Source organism: Lichenostomus cassidix, chromosome Z (assembly GCF_008360975.1).
Source record: "Lichenostomus cassidix isolate B80296 chromosome Z, HeHo_3.0, whole genome shotgun sequence".
Classification (NCBI taxonomy): Eukaryota; Metazoa; Chordata; class Aves; order Passeriformes; family Meliphagidae; genus Lichenostomus; species Lichenostomus cassidix.
In genome coordinates, this window is record NC_139511.1 from 31,072,228 (window position 1) to 31,089,173 (window position 16,946).

A 16,946-nucleotide genomic window follows, 5' to 3' on the forward strand; every position below is an offset into this window, starting at 1 on the left:
ACACGTGCTGGGGCCAGTTTGTGCCTTGCAGCAATATCTCAGCAGGCACAGGAGTCACCTGGATCACACCACTTTCCAAGAGACTCCTGAGCCAGACAGTTTTTAAACCTACTGTTGTGAAGAGCCAAGAGCATCTCCCCTGAATTGTGAGCAGTTTTTCCTATTGCCTCCATCCTAGCTGCTTTGCAGTTTGTCTGCACACCACGAGTATGCTGCTGGCTGGACCAGCTGGATGACAAAATTGAAAAGCAGGGACCAGGCACAAAAATGTTGGGTCCCAAGTGCCAGGTGAGGAAGGCTTCTGAGTCGAGTCTAGAAACAATGTCTTCCCTTGATTGCATGGAAGGTGAATTTTACACAGGGCCCTGGGCCAGATGAGGAGATTTACCAAAGACCTCTCTAATTTTTCAACTGCCATTGAAACATGTCCTTTTAACAAAAAGAGATCCTTCTGCTGTCTGCCAGCGCTGTTGAGGAAGCCTTTAGAGTGCTTAGTAGCACCACTTGAAGAAACCTGAACAGACAGCATCAGACTAAGTGAATCATGGAAAACATTTGCCTGATGCATGGCTAGGAAGGAGAATATTTTTTCCTGGACAGATGTGTATTTTGAAGAGAAAAATAAACATTTTGGTTACTTTTCTATGATCCAGACTCTTCCTGCATAGACTCACTTCAATTAGTGCCATATGTCTGGGCCCTGATCTTCTCTCTTCGCAGAAACTAAGCTCATCAGGCTTGAGTCTAGCATAAGCCACACATCTTCCTTCCCCTTTACCACCCTTCTATATAGACCTTCCTTCTGATTTTCTGTTTGTTTGTTTACTGTTTGTTTGTTTAAAATTACAGAAGTGATGACCAAGGATTTCAAACTACAGGCTCTTTGGAAAAAACTGCTAATGCTGATGCTGAGGTTCTGTTCCAGACCTATTAATTGTACTCTCCATATCTGCTTTTTCTCCCTGACTGTGCAAAAGAAAGTGGCTAGAGAAGTCTGCCTGTCTGTCTCTCATAGCCAAAAAAAATCAGCAAAGCTGAACTCAAGCCCAGCTAAATCCTTACAAGAAAGAGCCTCACAAAAGGTGCTGGAATTCTCACTGCCCCAGCCTCTCTTCATGGCAGCATCCACCTTGGTTTAACAGGCAGAGAACTGGCATAGTGGGTTTTTTTGTTTGTTTGAGCTTGGGAAACAGAAGAGGGGTATGCAGACAGTAATTTTCAGAACAAAGATGAAACATTTGATGATCACATCTCTTTATGATTTCCTAGTTAGACACAACTTTAAAGCCTTTCTTTTTAATTTACCCCAGAGAGATACCATTCTTTCTCTTTACTTTTTTATGCCATTCAGCTCATACTTGTTCAGGGTGGAAAATCCCTGTTTAGACCTACTTTGAAGGTACATAAATGCTCATATTAAGAGAATACCCTCTTAGTTAGCTACACATGCCCTAGGGATCAGGCTTTTTTCCTGTGCCTTTCACTCTGTAATTGAAGTCCAGTAGGACTCAGCCACCCACAGTGGAGCCACTACCTTATTTGTTTTGGCAGCGAGAGCAGAAGGGACAGGTTTTCCATTCTCTGCCCCAGTGGATGCTAGCTAAGACCCTTCCATGGGCAGGGGAAATTGCAGTAGGTCAAAGGCACCCAGCCCTAGAGGTGAGAAAAACAACTTTCTCTTTTTAAATATATTTGGTGTTGTTTTAAAAAGCTGCTGATTAAACCAAACTAGTTACTTCCAAATTACCTGACAAACCTGTACGTGTTAATTGATATCACCCCCTGCCCATTTTGTGTGATTATTGACAGACATAGCTGGAATTCCAGTGATATGAGTGAACGATGGCACCTAGAACTGTACTCGAGATATCATTTTGGATTCTTACTTTTGCAGCTAGCAATGGCAGAAGTACTTTTAATATCTTACAAGTTAATGAATTTACAACCAGTGAAATCACCCCTTCTGTGCCATAGGATAAAATACTGCCTCCATAGCCTCAGACCCCTTTGAGCCTTGAGGAAAACAACACTTTTCTTGGACTGTGACTGACTACTCTCCACACTAAAACTTAGATTAATATTTTTAAGAGAGAAGTAGAGTGGGAATTAAAAGCAAGGGTGTTCCACATCTGATTTTTAAACTTCTGGGCACAGTGTGGAGAACATAATCCATTCAATTGCCTTTTACAATTGAAAGGCATTGTAACTGCCTGGAAGGATGTTGTACTGGATGAAAAAGTCACAAGGGAAAAAAGTGTGATTTCTGACTGTACTGTGAAGGCCACAGGCTAAGAAGCCAAACAGACAGGTTACAGTGATAGAAATACTTCCTAGTTTTTGACTTAATAACCCTAAAGTTCCTTCAATACAACTTTTAAATGTAAGCTGGTAAAATAACACTATTAATGTTAGTTTGCATCACAAAAAGAAGTTGTAGATCATGTCAGAAAACACTTCTGAGCACTGGATGGACAAACTGTAGGAATGTGTTGTAACTGTGATGATTTAGAAGTGGGTCAACACTTGAAGGGAGAACTACTGTCTCTTAATTGAAAAAACTGATACAGTTGGAAAAAAACTAATGAACTAGAGAAAAAATTGTGTGCAAAAGTTTACTGTATTTTTGCATATATGAGCTACTCTGATAAATGATTTGACTTCTCCATACAAATCATATAGACTAAAAAATGGCTTTCTAGACTGATTTTAAAACTTTTCTTGGATCACCCTGCTTAACCATGGGACCTGTTATTCTGTCACCATGGCTCTTTGTGTCATGGCTGCACTTCTTAAGTGTAAGTTACTGATTCATAAAGGTCACAGAGATGCCTTTAAACCAGACCACTTTTGTTATCTTAGTAAGACCTGCTGGAGGGCAAACAGCTCTAGCAGTCACATTTTCCCTCAATCTGAATGATTGCTGAATTTGTTCATACAACAGATGGCCAAGATAGGACTTGAAGAACTGAATCAAAATAACAAATACAGCTTTATCATTAATTGAAAACTCATGGAAATCAGAAGCCCATGTCGGTCACAGTGACATGTCTATTTGGTGGCTTTTCAGAGGCAGCATCACTTATTTATTTCCCTTTGCAACACAAAAAGCCCAAGGTGGGCAGCACCCACACCAAGCATGCGATGGATCTGCACAGCTGAATGATGACATTGAAATGACTTTTCCCTTTCCTGCAGACAGGATTTCACTTGGGTAATAACATCTGTAGAGCCTAATCCGTCCACAGAATTTTTGATGACAGAGTCATGTCCTCTTGTCCCCAGCCCAGATACTGTGTGAAAATGCAAGACTGGGGACTGCATACCTGTATTTGTGAATTTGGCACTTCTCAGCTGCAATGGTAGGAACTGTTGGGTGAAACAAGCACAAATATGTGTTCACTCAGCTGTTCTGTTAGTGCTCACCAAGAAAACTGTGGATTTTCTGCATATTTCCATTGCAACAATCTTGTAAATGTCATTCAGCCTGTTGTCCATGCTACAGCTTGTAGACCTTTCCTGTGAATTCTTGTCTTTCCTTAGACCCTGGTGAACTGAATTGCTTGTCTGCAGTGGTGCCTCTCAATATACTGGAAAATCTGACAGCATCTAATAACAACCATTTCTGGATTCAGATTTGGGGATAAGAATAGTTTAGAAGGTTTTAAGAATAATCAGTGTTATTGAACAATAAGAATTCAAGAATAATCATTGAACAATCTAAGAGTGTTCAGTAATAGCACAGCTAAGTATTTTCACCAATAACTTCAAATAGGTAGGCAGTCAAAATATTTAATGAACACAAATTCAAATATTTAATTTCAATAAATACATGTAACAACTAATTTTCTACTTTTTTTGCGTAGGCTTTTGTAAATAATATCAGGTAAAACCAATAGAAGTGAAAGTTGTATTTATTTTTTTTTTTTGGTAAACACTCTAGGAATTTCGGGGTTTTTTTGGTCACAATTCAGGATTAAATTAATTTTACCTGGGGGGGGTTTCAAACAATTCTGTATAATGCCACAGGTGTCTTTTGTCTCTTACCTCCTTAATACCATGCACCTCATCACCTGACTGAATGGTTTGGTAGGACCTTCTCTCTGTTCCTTACAGCTGGATGTCTTGGTCCTTCCTGGATTGCTGGTGTGTGAGCAGGCTGGGGGCAGGGTGAGGTGGAGGAGATCAGAGCAGAACCAAAGCTTGTTGCTCCTCCTCTCTGCAGAGATCTCTCACTAGGAGGGGAGATGGAGAAGGGGTCCCTCACACCCCTCCACAGCTTCCAGTGCCATCTGCAAAGTCAGCTCTGTGCAGGTCTTTGCACATAAGAGATGGAGATCACCTTTTTAGATCGTAGGTGCTGCTCAAGAAGATTTATCTACTTTTCCCTAAAGGAAGGAGAGGGAAAACAGATGACCTTAGAGGGGCCATCTTCTGCATCTACCTGTCAGGGGAACTAGGTTACTGCCTGATTGTCTCTACCTGAATGCAGTCTTACAGCAAAGTTTGTGTGTTTAGGCCTTGATCCTTTTGATGGAGTGAAAGCAAAAATGATTCATTTGAGCTAAGTGGATATATTAAAAGACGCATGCGCAAACCCCCAAAATCCTGCCAAGTGTGTGACAAGCAGTGGGTACATAAAAAATATTCTCTGACTTACAGGTGAAATTTGGAAAAAAACCAGAAATGGATAAGTACCCATTTCTTTTATCTAGCTTTATGTTACTATGATACATCTGGTAACCTTTTTTGAGACCCTGTCCCAACATTAGTTCCACCAGAAACAGCTTCTTTAGAGAGACTTGAGGAGTCCTTTTAATACTGATGTCCTGCCTGATCAGGTCATGGTTGGAAGTGATAACCACTCAATCCAGAAAGGCACATTTCCTTCTCCCTGTGAAGTTTTCTTTTTAAGATGAGAGTTGATGATGGATAGCTGCTGTTAATTTAACAAATGAAACCTATGAAAAACAGATTGAGACACTCCTGAACTGCTGAAAGTGCACCACGGATAGCTTTTCCATGCTGGTGCTTCCATTTACAAAAGCTCTTACCAAAACTGTGACAAAAATTAAATAAGGAGTGCAAAATGGCCAGGCCATTCTAAGGCTCACTTTATTTGTGTTGCCTTATTTCTCTGCTTGCGTGACTGCTGAAATCCATCTGCTGTGCCTTGTCTTCCAGGCTGCACATTTTTGCTGGAGTTTTATCTCTCAGAACCTGCAACACCAGGATCATTGGTACATCTTAAAGTCAGTGATGCTGAGGGACACATTTCTGCAACATTCTCCTGCACATGTAAATCCTAGAGCATAACAGCACAGGTTTTGCTAGGCTTTGAGAGCTGTCATACTGCAGATGTGCAAGTAATACAACTAAAATAACCATGTTGAGGAAGTTGCATTGGAAAAGTTAAGATATTTGAAAACAGTTAGCTAGCCTAACCAATCTGGCATTATAGCATAAGCCTCCAACATCTATTCTAACTTTTGAAAGTATTTAACTTTAGCATTCACTGTGCACTACCATGTACAGGTATAAAGAGCTGCTGAAGGAGTGAGACAGTCACATACAACCCACACTGACTCTTTCTAGAGTGAAGCATACTTCTGCTCCTCCTGGATTTATTTTTCACAAAGGCAAAGATTATATTGGCTGCAGGCTGCAGTGCTGGAGATTATGGAAACACATAGCCTTAGTGTTTGCTTTTTCTTCCACATGCCTTTCTCTGCTATGTCTGTCTCTTACAAAGATAACACCTTTGTTACAGAAACATGTGAAGGGAACTCACAAGTGATTTCACTCATTCTCAAGCAAGTGGGAGAAGGAGTCATTGATGTCATTGTGCCCAAAGCTGAAGAAAATTCTTCCAGAACTGAAAATCTGTGTGTTCAGACAGGCAACGCAAGGGTGATACTTCAGCAAGGATCTCTTTGTATCAGCAGATGCAAGTGAGGTAGTTTCAGCACGTGGGCGTCAAATGAAACCCAAAGTATACGGTGGATTTAGTGACTCTCCATTTGTTAGCTTTACAGACCTTAGTTTGCAAACAGTTTGGATAATTCTGTGACCCAAAGGAGAAGCCAGCTGTTTCCAGGCTTCACTTTCAATCACTTCTTCCTACTCTCTAAAAACAGGAAGAGGAAAAGATCACGTAAAAAAAAAAAAAAAAAAAAAAAAATTAAAATCCTGCTTCCTGTCATAAGAGGCTCCAATTGACACTCTGTTTTGCTTGAAAAAAGCAGTGTCCTTGTTCCCTCAGGTTCAGCAGTCAAATGGCTAATGCCCAGCAGGGAGAACTGTGTGCTGCAGAAGAGATTTATGGTTTCATGTCCCAAAGATTCAAAGGGTTTCTCTTCTTCAACTCTTCTCTGGAGCCTGCTACACCAGGAATATGAGGTAAAGCCCCTACTGATCTGTCTAAATGGGGAAACTCTCACCAGCCATGATGGGGAGTAAGGCTGTTGCAGTCCAACATCCAAACATGTACAAGTGGCTATAAAGAAAACAGTCTGCAAGCAGGAGTGTTTTTGTTTTCCTACCCTGAATCTCAAAGCTCTTTACAGGTTGTCCTCCCCATGTGTCTCTGAGAAAGGTAAAACTATGTTCACCATAGCATGGCTCCTGAGCTGACCATTAGCCAGATAATTAAGGAGAACTGAACATAAAAGGTAGAGCTGTCAGGGTACTGTGGACCTGATACCACCACAGGGCTTATCAAAATGAAAGTAGAGAGAAGAGCCAGCAGGCAGAATTTTGAAACAATATCTAAAAGGGTACCTTCAGTTTGAATGTAATTTCTTTTTCATGTTCTTCTCCCCAGAAAAGCTGCACCTCTGGGTAGACCTCACCCCTTCTTTTTGCCATTGCAACAGGAGGGAAGCTTCTTACTGTATGAATCTGAACTAAGAAACCATGGAACTAGGAATGTGTTTGAGCCATTCATTGAGGATTTCCTGCTTGGAAATGCACAGGACAGAAATAAGGTCTGCTGTGGAACTGGGGGTGTGCTACCTGGATTTCCACCTAGCCTGGTTCTGAATGCTAAATCACCTTCAGCCAAAAGGAATTGCATCTCAGGATGATGTATATTCCTTTGGCTGTGTTGCTACTGTAAGTACAGTAATGAACTCTCAAGGCAACCATTTTTTCTGCTAAGATACTCTTTCCCATCACCCTGGCAGCATATTGTAGCTTTATTTTGGCTGCACATTATATTTACACCCTCTTCACACTCCTGCAACAATGCAAAGAGAACTTACAGTAATTAGAACCTTAACGTTCTTCATATTGAGGGAATGTAATATTCATTATGAAGTTCTATGCTAGCTCAGTGTTAACCACACAGAACGCTGGTTTGCTTCTGGATACATTTTTTTAGTGTTGTCCAAGGGTCTCAGTGACCTTGGCCACATTTTTTTAAGTGATTGTGGTATAAAGGAGAATATGATTGCAATGTCCTTAAAAGGTGACTGTGTATCTTTCCACCATTCAGCAGCTTGTCCTAGGTGTGTCTTGTTCTTCTGTAGGTGCCAAATGCCATGCTATCACTGTACTCAGCCACTGATTGTGTTTAGGCAGAGAGGACCACCTGAAATTTGACGTTTAGTCTCTAGTTGCCATTTAGGTAATGTCTGGATGGACACTTAGTTTTGGGATCAGCACCCCCAAAAGCATCTGAGATGTATGCAGGAAACCGGGAGTATGAATAAGATGTTTAAGACTTTTCCCCTACCTAGAAAAGCTAGTAACTGATTTCCCAAGCAGCACAGAAGATAGGTGACAGTCCTGTCCTCTCAAATGTTATCTGCACAGGAAAGTGGCAGAGTCACCATCCCTGGAGGTGTTTAAGAGGCGTCTAAATCTGGTGTTGGGTGATTTAATCTGGTGGTTTAGTGGTTTAGGGGTTGCAGTGGCAGTGCTGGGTGGACGGTTGGATTTGATAATCTTAAAGGTCTCTTCCGACCTTGATGATTCTATTGATTCTGTGATTCTGAGCTTCAGGAACAGAAAGGCCTGTGGATGCTCTGCCTGTCTGCCAAAATGAGAGTTCAATTTGATTCAAGTCATCTGTCCTCCAACCTTTATTCAGTTTCCCTTATGAACTCTTCATCTCTCATTTGGTTTGACCTGCAGACATTGACTGCAAAAGACCCATTTTTCCTGCCTCAAAGGGGAAATTACCTAACTAAAGGCTACATTAGGCCTCAGACCTCCCACAGCAACAAAAGAGACACTTGTCTGCTTCACTTCACCTGAAAAGAAAGGGAAACTCATCAATCAGCTGGATACTGGACTGGTCCATTGACTGCTAAGTCATCTGTCCAATCAATTTTCCAGTTGAAGTAGTCAACCACTTTTGTAGAAAAAGGAGCACATGCAGTTCCTTCTGACATCAAGTTGGTAGATAGTTACAAAAGCTTCAAGAGACTCCGAGGAAAACAATGCTACCTCTTCACATGCACCTTGAAAGCACAGCAAATCTATGGAGAATAGATTTAAAGTTTTGTTCAAAAAGTGAAGGGAAGAAATGCACTAGAGCTTTGACAATTTTTAAAGGAAATACATCCAATTCAATTGTGTCTTGTAACATTGAAATACTTGAAACAGTTGTTTGTTTTCCTCCAGATACTTCCAACCACCTCATCCTAGGTGGGTATGAATTCTCTACACAACTGGAGCAGTTTCAGTCACTGCATAACTGGATTTCTTTTGATTCTATAAACTGAGCTTATTTCTAAGTGGATCTGGAATGTCCTTTGCACTGAGGCACAGTAGCACTGCTCCTGTAATTTCCTGAAGCCTTGAAGGCCATTTCACACTACCTGTGTGGTGCAGCTGGGATATGTGGGTTTTGAATCACAAGCTCTGATGGTTTCATGTGCTGTGGGTTAAGGTGTAACCACGCTCTGCCTTCCACCCACCCCGATTAACACTCCGAGGAATACACTGGGCTGCGGCATGGGCACATGTGCATCTCTCGCTCTACGATGGGAGCAGCATCTTCTGGCAGAGAAGCAGTGTAGACAGCTGGGAGAAGTAGCAGTTTGGTCTGCAAATAAAGATGTCAGAGCTCATGGCTTGGAGTGCTGTTACTTAGAATCAGACCCATTTATGATTTACCTGCAAGTTTCATGCCTGATTCTTTTCTGCCATGTTATTTGAGGGCTCAAAGCCCTACAGAGCAACTGCATTAAAAAAAAAGAAAAAAAAAAAAGGCAACACACTCTTTACAGATATGCTAATCAGATATATTTGTGATTATAAGAAAGGTTGGAAGGTGCTATGGAGTCAGTTGTATTTCACAGAGTTTTAGCTCAGTACCTGCTCTAACTACCACTTTTACATTGCTGGTCCATTATAACAGCAAATATTAGCAGAAGGGCAGAGAAAAAAAATCAATACCATATTTTCAAGAAATCAAATCAGTTTTCAAGGTTAGAGAAGTTATTTTCTTAAATAAAAGGACACCAAATAGAATTTGGGCAGAAGTCAGAGCAGACCACTGATGAGTCACACTGTCTAAAGATAGTTGTGTACTGCAGCTGAATAGATAGCAGTATATCAGGCTTTTAGCTTCCCATAGGGTGGGAACAACGGGTTCACAACCCAAGAACTCAGCAGCCCCCCTCAGTCTGTGGGATGCCTGTTGGCTGGCAGGCCAGGTATCCTGGCAGTGTTCCACTGCACACAGACTGTGGGCAGATCATGTGTGCACCTGCAGGAGATGGCTGGCAGACATAGTTAATTCAGTGGCGAATGGATCTGTCCTTTCTCAGGAAATAAGAGGATCTCTCAATCCATGTAAAAACGGGCTGCCTTTGCCATCAAAGGGAACTTGGATTAATAGAGCAGGCAATGGAAATCTAGCTGTTGGGAAAGAGCAGTTCCTTTTGTACCATGAATGCAGAAAACATTTGTCCTGTTTGGTTCCTGTTGACAGTGGAGAGAGACCATTTTCCATGACTTTTTGAGTCCTGAGACCATGGAGGTGGCTATAGATGGATACCTAGAAAAAAGCTATTGACAGAAAAGACAAAAGATAATTTGAGGCTACAATTTAGTAAATTTTAGGGGGTGGATGATTGCCGGTAGCTAAATTGTTTCTGGATCTTCTCCTCTTGTTTTCTGGCTGTATTTTGCTTTTGTGTTATATTACTCTAAATTAAAGTATGGGTAATGCTGCCTGGCTCCCACTAAAATGGGTATTTTTCCTGGCGGCATTGAAAACTCTACATTTATCGTCTTTCACATTTTTGAATTTCCCAGTCCTGGCCTCAGAATTGCACCCAAAAAAGCACACTTCTTTTTCAAATTTAGCATTAACTAGTCACTAAAAACCACCAAGAAATCAAATAAAAATGTTGAAGGTGGATAGGGGTCAGGGTCAAAATCACCACCATTTCAGTCCAGGAGATGGCCAAAACCAGCTCTGTGCAGGCTGTTTGAGAGTGGGTCCTGATGCACACTAGTTCTTCTAATTAGCCCACCTTCAGACACATTCACCCGATTCTGTGCTCTGCCTGCTACACTGTGAATTCCAGCCATGCTCCAAATCAGTATCTTGTAGACAGTCTGTCAAAACTCTTGAGTAAAACTTCTTGGGGTATGAAGAGTTATTAGTATTATCAGGGAGGGAACCTGCCTGAGTCAGGAATGGGAAAAGCTTTTACTGCAAATCTCCTGGGACACCTAGCTGCCCTGTGAGAAGAAAAACATTCCATAGTCCCCAAAATGGTGATTTCAAACTGTTTATAAAAGAACCCATAAGGTCAGAATAAACCAAGCTGAAATAATAGAAGGCTCTCCCCTGTTTCAAGAGAGCTTTAATGTTATGTATATTTTCTTGGCTGTCATATTACAGATTACTTTCTTCTTGGTTCTCTTTCAACATATTTAAGGTGTCGGTTCTGCTTGCACATTTTTCCAGCTTGGATCCTGAAGGCCAGGTGCAGGCGAGCCATTGCAGCCAACGTGGTGGTGCTGGTGCCATGCCTTACAGCTACACAGATTCTGGCATTGCAGGGAGCTAAGCCAGATGATGACTTCATCATCCCAAGTGCATTTAGCACCACCTCAGGGAAAATTATCCAAGTTGCTTTACACATGTAGACTACATGGCCTGGGTTTGTGTTATGCCAGCTGTTTTTGCCTACAGCATATTGGTGACCTCCTCTGCCAGCAGAATTGCAGAAGTGGCAGCTTCCATTGGGGTGATGCTGACACCTTAACCTGCACAGCTGACTCAAAAGAGTGCCTGAACACAGCAACTGAGGGCATTTCTGATCCAAAGTGCAAAGTGTGGATTCACTATTCAGGCACTGAATTTACAATGATAGGTGTCTCTGAGGATCTAAGCCTAAAGCCTCATGTAGAATAGGGCTCTATTTAATTCCATTTTTAAAGTGAAAAAAACCCCTTTTTGTACATGGTCACATACGGATAGTTAAAAGCACTTCAAACTGAGAAATAGATTTCTTTGAGGATAACCATCCCAAGATCTTGCCCTGTGCCTAGGCTGTGTTCCCATCTTCATACTGCGTAGAGAGTAGCTCCTATGTCTTTATACTCTACAGTACTGTGTATCTAAAAACTCAGCATTTAGGCTCATCTTTATGCTATGAAAGATGTGACTGGTTTGTCTGCCTTTTGTTCCATTTACTTCCCAGGGCGGTTTTTTGTTTCCTTTTGACTCCCTTTCGGTTGCTTATATGTTTCAGACAGAAGGCAAAGGAAGGGACTAGTTTTGACAAGATTTATCCTACCAAGATGGATCACCGACTGATATAAATTGATTTCTCACAGCTCTGTCCCACTAAAGGAGCATTTTCCCCAGAGATGCAGTATCTCCAGAGTGTCTCCAGGAATGGAAGCTGATCAAGCTGTGTGACTGCCACAACTGTGACTGCCACACACCTGCAGTAAGGCCATTCTGTACCATTTACCATGTCCCGTGTTGGTTCTTAGAGGTAATACATCTTTGTCTCTCTTTTTTAATGTCCCTTTATTATTCCATTACCATCATTCCTCAGAAACAATGGAACCTTCTAACGATTGCATATGTGGACCCAGCCAGGATATAAAAAAGGTCCATTACCACTTAGCTTTAGGAAGCTAATACTATGATGTTTATAGGGCTTAAATTAACCAGTATTTTTAAAGTCTTAATCACATAATAAATTTCTCCCTAAGTTGATTTTCTGTCACTCCAGACCTTTGCCTCTTTTAAATATATTCTGCCCTTTGATGTGGGGTTGACACAACTCCCATTTTTCCCAAATGATTCTTGGTTTAGAGTCAATTCAGTCCTTTGTTGTCGGTTTTTAGCATGTAATAAAACCTCTTCAAAATATTCAACTTCAAATCTGGATGACATAGAAAACAGTGCCTCAATAATAGTCATCTACCAGAATCCTTCCAATTTTCAGTTTACATCTCTTTTATTTAGAAGAACAGTCCAAGATTTGTGGTGAAAACTACTTGTTTATAACAAATTTACCATGAATAAATTATTATATGAGTTTTAGCCATTCTGAACAGAATGGTCATTGGCACATAATAATTTCCTCAAACGCAATTTATATTTTAAATATATTTGAATATTCATGGCTCTTTGACCAATGACTAATTTTGTATTTCTGATGAACTTCTTAAATATGATTAACCTGAACAGGGACTGAGGTGTAATGGCAACGTAAGCTGTTAGTAATGGATTTGGCAAAGTACTTGCAGCACACATGCTTATTTCCAAGAACTTGTGTTAGTTTCTTAGAAATCAGTAAGAGTTAGGAAGTGTTAAACATCTTCGTGAATCAAGACCCAGGTGTCCAAGTATGAACTTGTATTCCGAAATGTGGTTTGCTAGGTTTTAGTGCTTCTCCATGGTGCATGCTAAAGGCTAAGAAACTGGAGACCATATTATGAGGAATCCCACACGCAGCATATACTTGGAGAGCTGTGCTGAGTCATTCCTCATTATTGAGGCAAGGCTGCAGAGTGATTACATTACAGAAATCCACCAGAATCATAGAATCACGGAATGGCTGGGGTTGGCAGAGATCTCTGAAGATGTCTAGTCTAATCCCCTTTGCTAGAGCTGGTTCATCTAAAGCAGATTGCATTGGGTCATGTCCAGGTGAGTTTTGAACATCTCCAGAGACATGGACTCTTCAAATTCTCTGAGTAGTCAGTTCCAGTGCTCTGTCACTCTCAAATTTAAGAACTTTTTCTTCATCTTCATATAGAACTTCTTGCATTTCAGTTTATGCCCACTGGCCCTTGCCCTGTTGCTAAACACCACTGAAGTGAGCCTAGATCCATCCTCTGACACCCTCCCTTCAGATACTTGATACATTAATAAGGTCCTGTCTCAGTCATCTCTTCTCAAGGCTGAACAGGCCCAGCTGCCTCAGCCTTTTTTCATAAGCGAGATGCTCCAGTCTTTTAATCACCTTCCTAGTTCTCCTCTGGAGGACTCACCTCAGGAGCTCCCTGTCTCTCTTGTCCTGAGGAGCCCAGAACTGGACACAGCACTCCAGATGTGCCTCACCAGAGCACAGTAGAGGGGCAGGATCACCTCCCTCGACCTGCTGGCAATGCTCTTCCTACCCTCCACGTTCCCATTGGCTTTCTTGGCACCCAGGACACACTGCTGGCTCATGGACAGCTTGTTGTCCACCAGGACCCCAGGTTCTTCTCCCCAGAGCTGATTTCCAGCAGGTCACCCCCAGCCTGTGCTGCTGCCTGCGGTTGTTCCTCCCCAGGTGCAGGACACTGCACTTGTCTCTATTGACTTTCATTGTGTTCCTTCCACTCTGCTTTCTCCATAAGTTCAAACTGACCAACCTCATACATGCTCCATGGACTAATGCCTCGATGTCTGACTCTATTCCAAAATATTTTACATTATCATTCTTTTAGAAATCTTCCAGGTATTCTAATCTCTTGCTGTGACCCATAGTCTAAAACACACTTGGATCCTCTTCACACCTCCCCACCCTTAGCATGGGCTTGCCTGCCGATTCAGTGAATTGCTGCTGATAAAATTTTGTTTTACAGGTTTTATTGTCAAAAGAATGAGAGATCTCAGAGGAAAATTCTCCTCATGAAGAGCTTGAGACCACTGCATTAACTCATTCAGAAAACAGTCCATCCTTCCACTAACATACCACTGTACTCTGATAAAGAGAGCGTTGTTGAGAGATGACTGTCAGTATGGAAATTCATGATGTGCTTTCTCTCAGAGCATGACTAGTATGAATATCAGGATGGTAATGTGGATGCACATGTGTATGTGTGTGGGTGTGTGTGCACATTTATGTATAAAAATACAAACATTGTATGTATATATTAGTCTTTGTACTTTTATACACACATACACAGATACATTTGCATATTGGTGTAAATTCACACATGAATTGATATATGTCCATTTCAAATATGAATACATAAACTAGAATATGCTATTCTTCAACAAAACTTCACATAGAAATGCCTGGACAAATAGACTTCTTTGTTATTCTTAACTTTGAGACAATGAAAGGGAAATAACAGCAGGATTAATGATTCCAGGTTATTCCAACAGGGACCTGGAATTAGCAAACAATAAACTATCTTTCCCTTCAAGAAGGATCAAAGGCCATTAGACACATACAACTATCCTGTACAGCATAGATAATTAAGTTCATCTTTGGTTGTATAAAGAGGCATATTGTAATCCTGCTAACTGAGCCTGTCAGTCTGTAATAAATTGTCTTTTTCTTGCAAACATATTGCTATGGGCCTGGCTATGATCTCAGTGGTGTCTCCAGGTCAGCACAAGAGGTTTGTGATTGAGGCAGATGTTAGCTATATGTATATGACTGATTGTTTACAACTGCTTTGATAGCTCTTCCTCATCAGCTCATCAGCTAAAGTAAGTTTGGCAACTCAGATAACCCCCCACATTTACAGCAGCTAGGAACATTCTATTGCTACTACAACCTCTTATCTGGGCTGGAGACAGAGAGCTGAAAAGTAAAATCTGACTGCTCAGTCTAAATACTGGCTCAAGTGGCACGGCCTCAAAGGGCTACTCCTACATTAAAATAATTTAGAAAGACTAGAAGAGCATCCATATAATAGAGATTAAATTGTATTTTCCGTATAAGATAGTGTCCAGCAAGCTCTGGGTTATCCAGACCGTCATTGGCAGGGTCTCTAAACCAGAGGAATTCCTCCAGGTTGTATCTACCAAAAATCCTTTGTATTAAAGGCATCTTCTTTCTCCAGTTCAATCAACAAAAATCAACATTTTCCTCATTTCATGGGAGCTGCTTCATGGCATGAAACATATTTTCCTACATATTGCTTCAGTAACAGAGCACTTGCAATACTGAGGAGGTTTAATGGGCTGTGTTCTGGTCAAAAATTTGGGAAATAGCTCTCTAAAATGTGTATGAGGAACAGGGACAAAGGAAGGACAAACCCTGTGAAGACTGCAGACTCTTCAGTAGTGTAATCCAGAAAGACCTTTGCTGACAACAAAATACCAGCTGACAAGGGCTGGCTTCAGGGCAACATGAGAGAGGCTACACCCATCTGCACATGAAAGTCACACAAAATTATGGTCTCTTTTGAGTGGCACATGCAGAAAAAGACAGGCATCAGATCCGACTGTGGAAAAGACAAGGTTAAAGAGCAAAACCAATGACATGGGATAAGGATGCTTGCCTTCTCCTTCATGTTTGGTCTTTTCTATATAAATTAAAGAAATTTCAAGGAGACATGTAATTTGTTGGCAGTTCAGTGCTCTACAGAGTTCACCATGGTCAGACAACTTTCTTAGTACCATCCTAACAAAAAAAGGCATTAGATCAGGATGTTAATAAGAGAGAGAGAGCTCTCAGGTGAAGACAGCTATCTTGTTTACATCTGTCCTTGTGTTCCTCTTCCTAATGAACACTGATGTCAGTCTGAAATGCACTCTTGGAGCACGCAGTTTTACAAAGTAACAAAAATGTTTTTATTTTTTTTAACTTCAGGCTGTCGTAGTCACAAGATAGGTATTTGTCCTTTTCCTCTGTATGGTCCCAAGATGAAAACACCTCCTCAGGTAACACCAGGCTACTGTGAACTGCTGCTGAGTGCAGGATGACCAGAGCTGTGAAGATCCCTTTCACCAAGGTGAGGGACTTTGTCTTTCTGACATCCTTCCCCACCTGTATTGGCAGCAAAGCTTGGTCTCTTGCCAACATCACATGTTTACAAATCCTAGCTCAGGGTGCCAAACCTCACAGGATGTTTAAAAATACCTTGGAACACTGACTGGAACCAAGGCCGTTGCTGTCCCATACCAGCACTGCATAATCTCGTTAGAGAGCTACACTTAATTCCTAGTTTTGTCTCCAGGGTAAAACAGGATAGAAAATAACCTGAAACCAGAACACGTTGCTAGTCTCTTGGAGAACCTCTTGATGGTGGTAAAGGCTGCTTTGACCCCTGTCATATAGAGGAAGAATTTGAGCTACAGGCTCCAAGGTGTTCAACACAGAAGGCAGCTGCCAGACCAGGTCTCTTGGCAGAGGTGTGAGAGGTGGTGTGTCTATCTCACAGCCTCCACGAGAACAGCTCTACCAAGCTTTTAGCCAGTGGCTTAGCTAGTGGAAAACCCCAGCCAATGTTTTACTGCTCACCACAAAAATTGACGCCTTCACCTAACACTGTGCATCCTGCACCCAGGGCTTTGCTGAAAGACATTTAAATCCACATCTTAACATCTCCAATAAAAACAGTGGGGTGGGAGCAGGGTGAGGGGAAGAGGGTGGAGGGATGCTGGGGGGATTGCACTGCTAATTTACCTGGAAAACTCTGAATTAGCTGTTTGAGGACACAGTGATAAGGAAGAATCCAGATGTTGCCTTCCAGCTTGTAATACACCTCATTGCTGGAGTTACCATAAATGTTTTAGG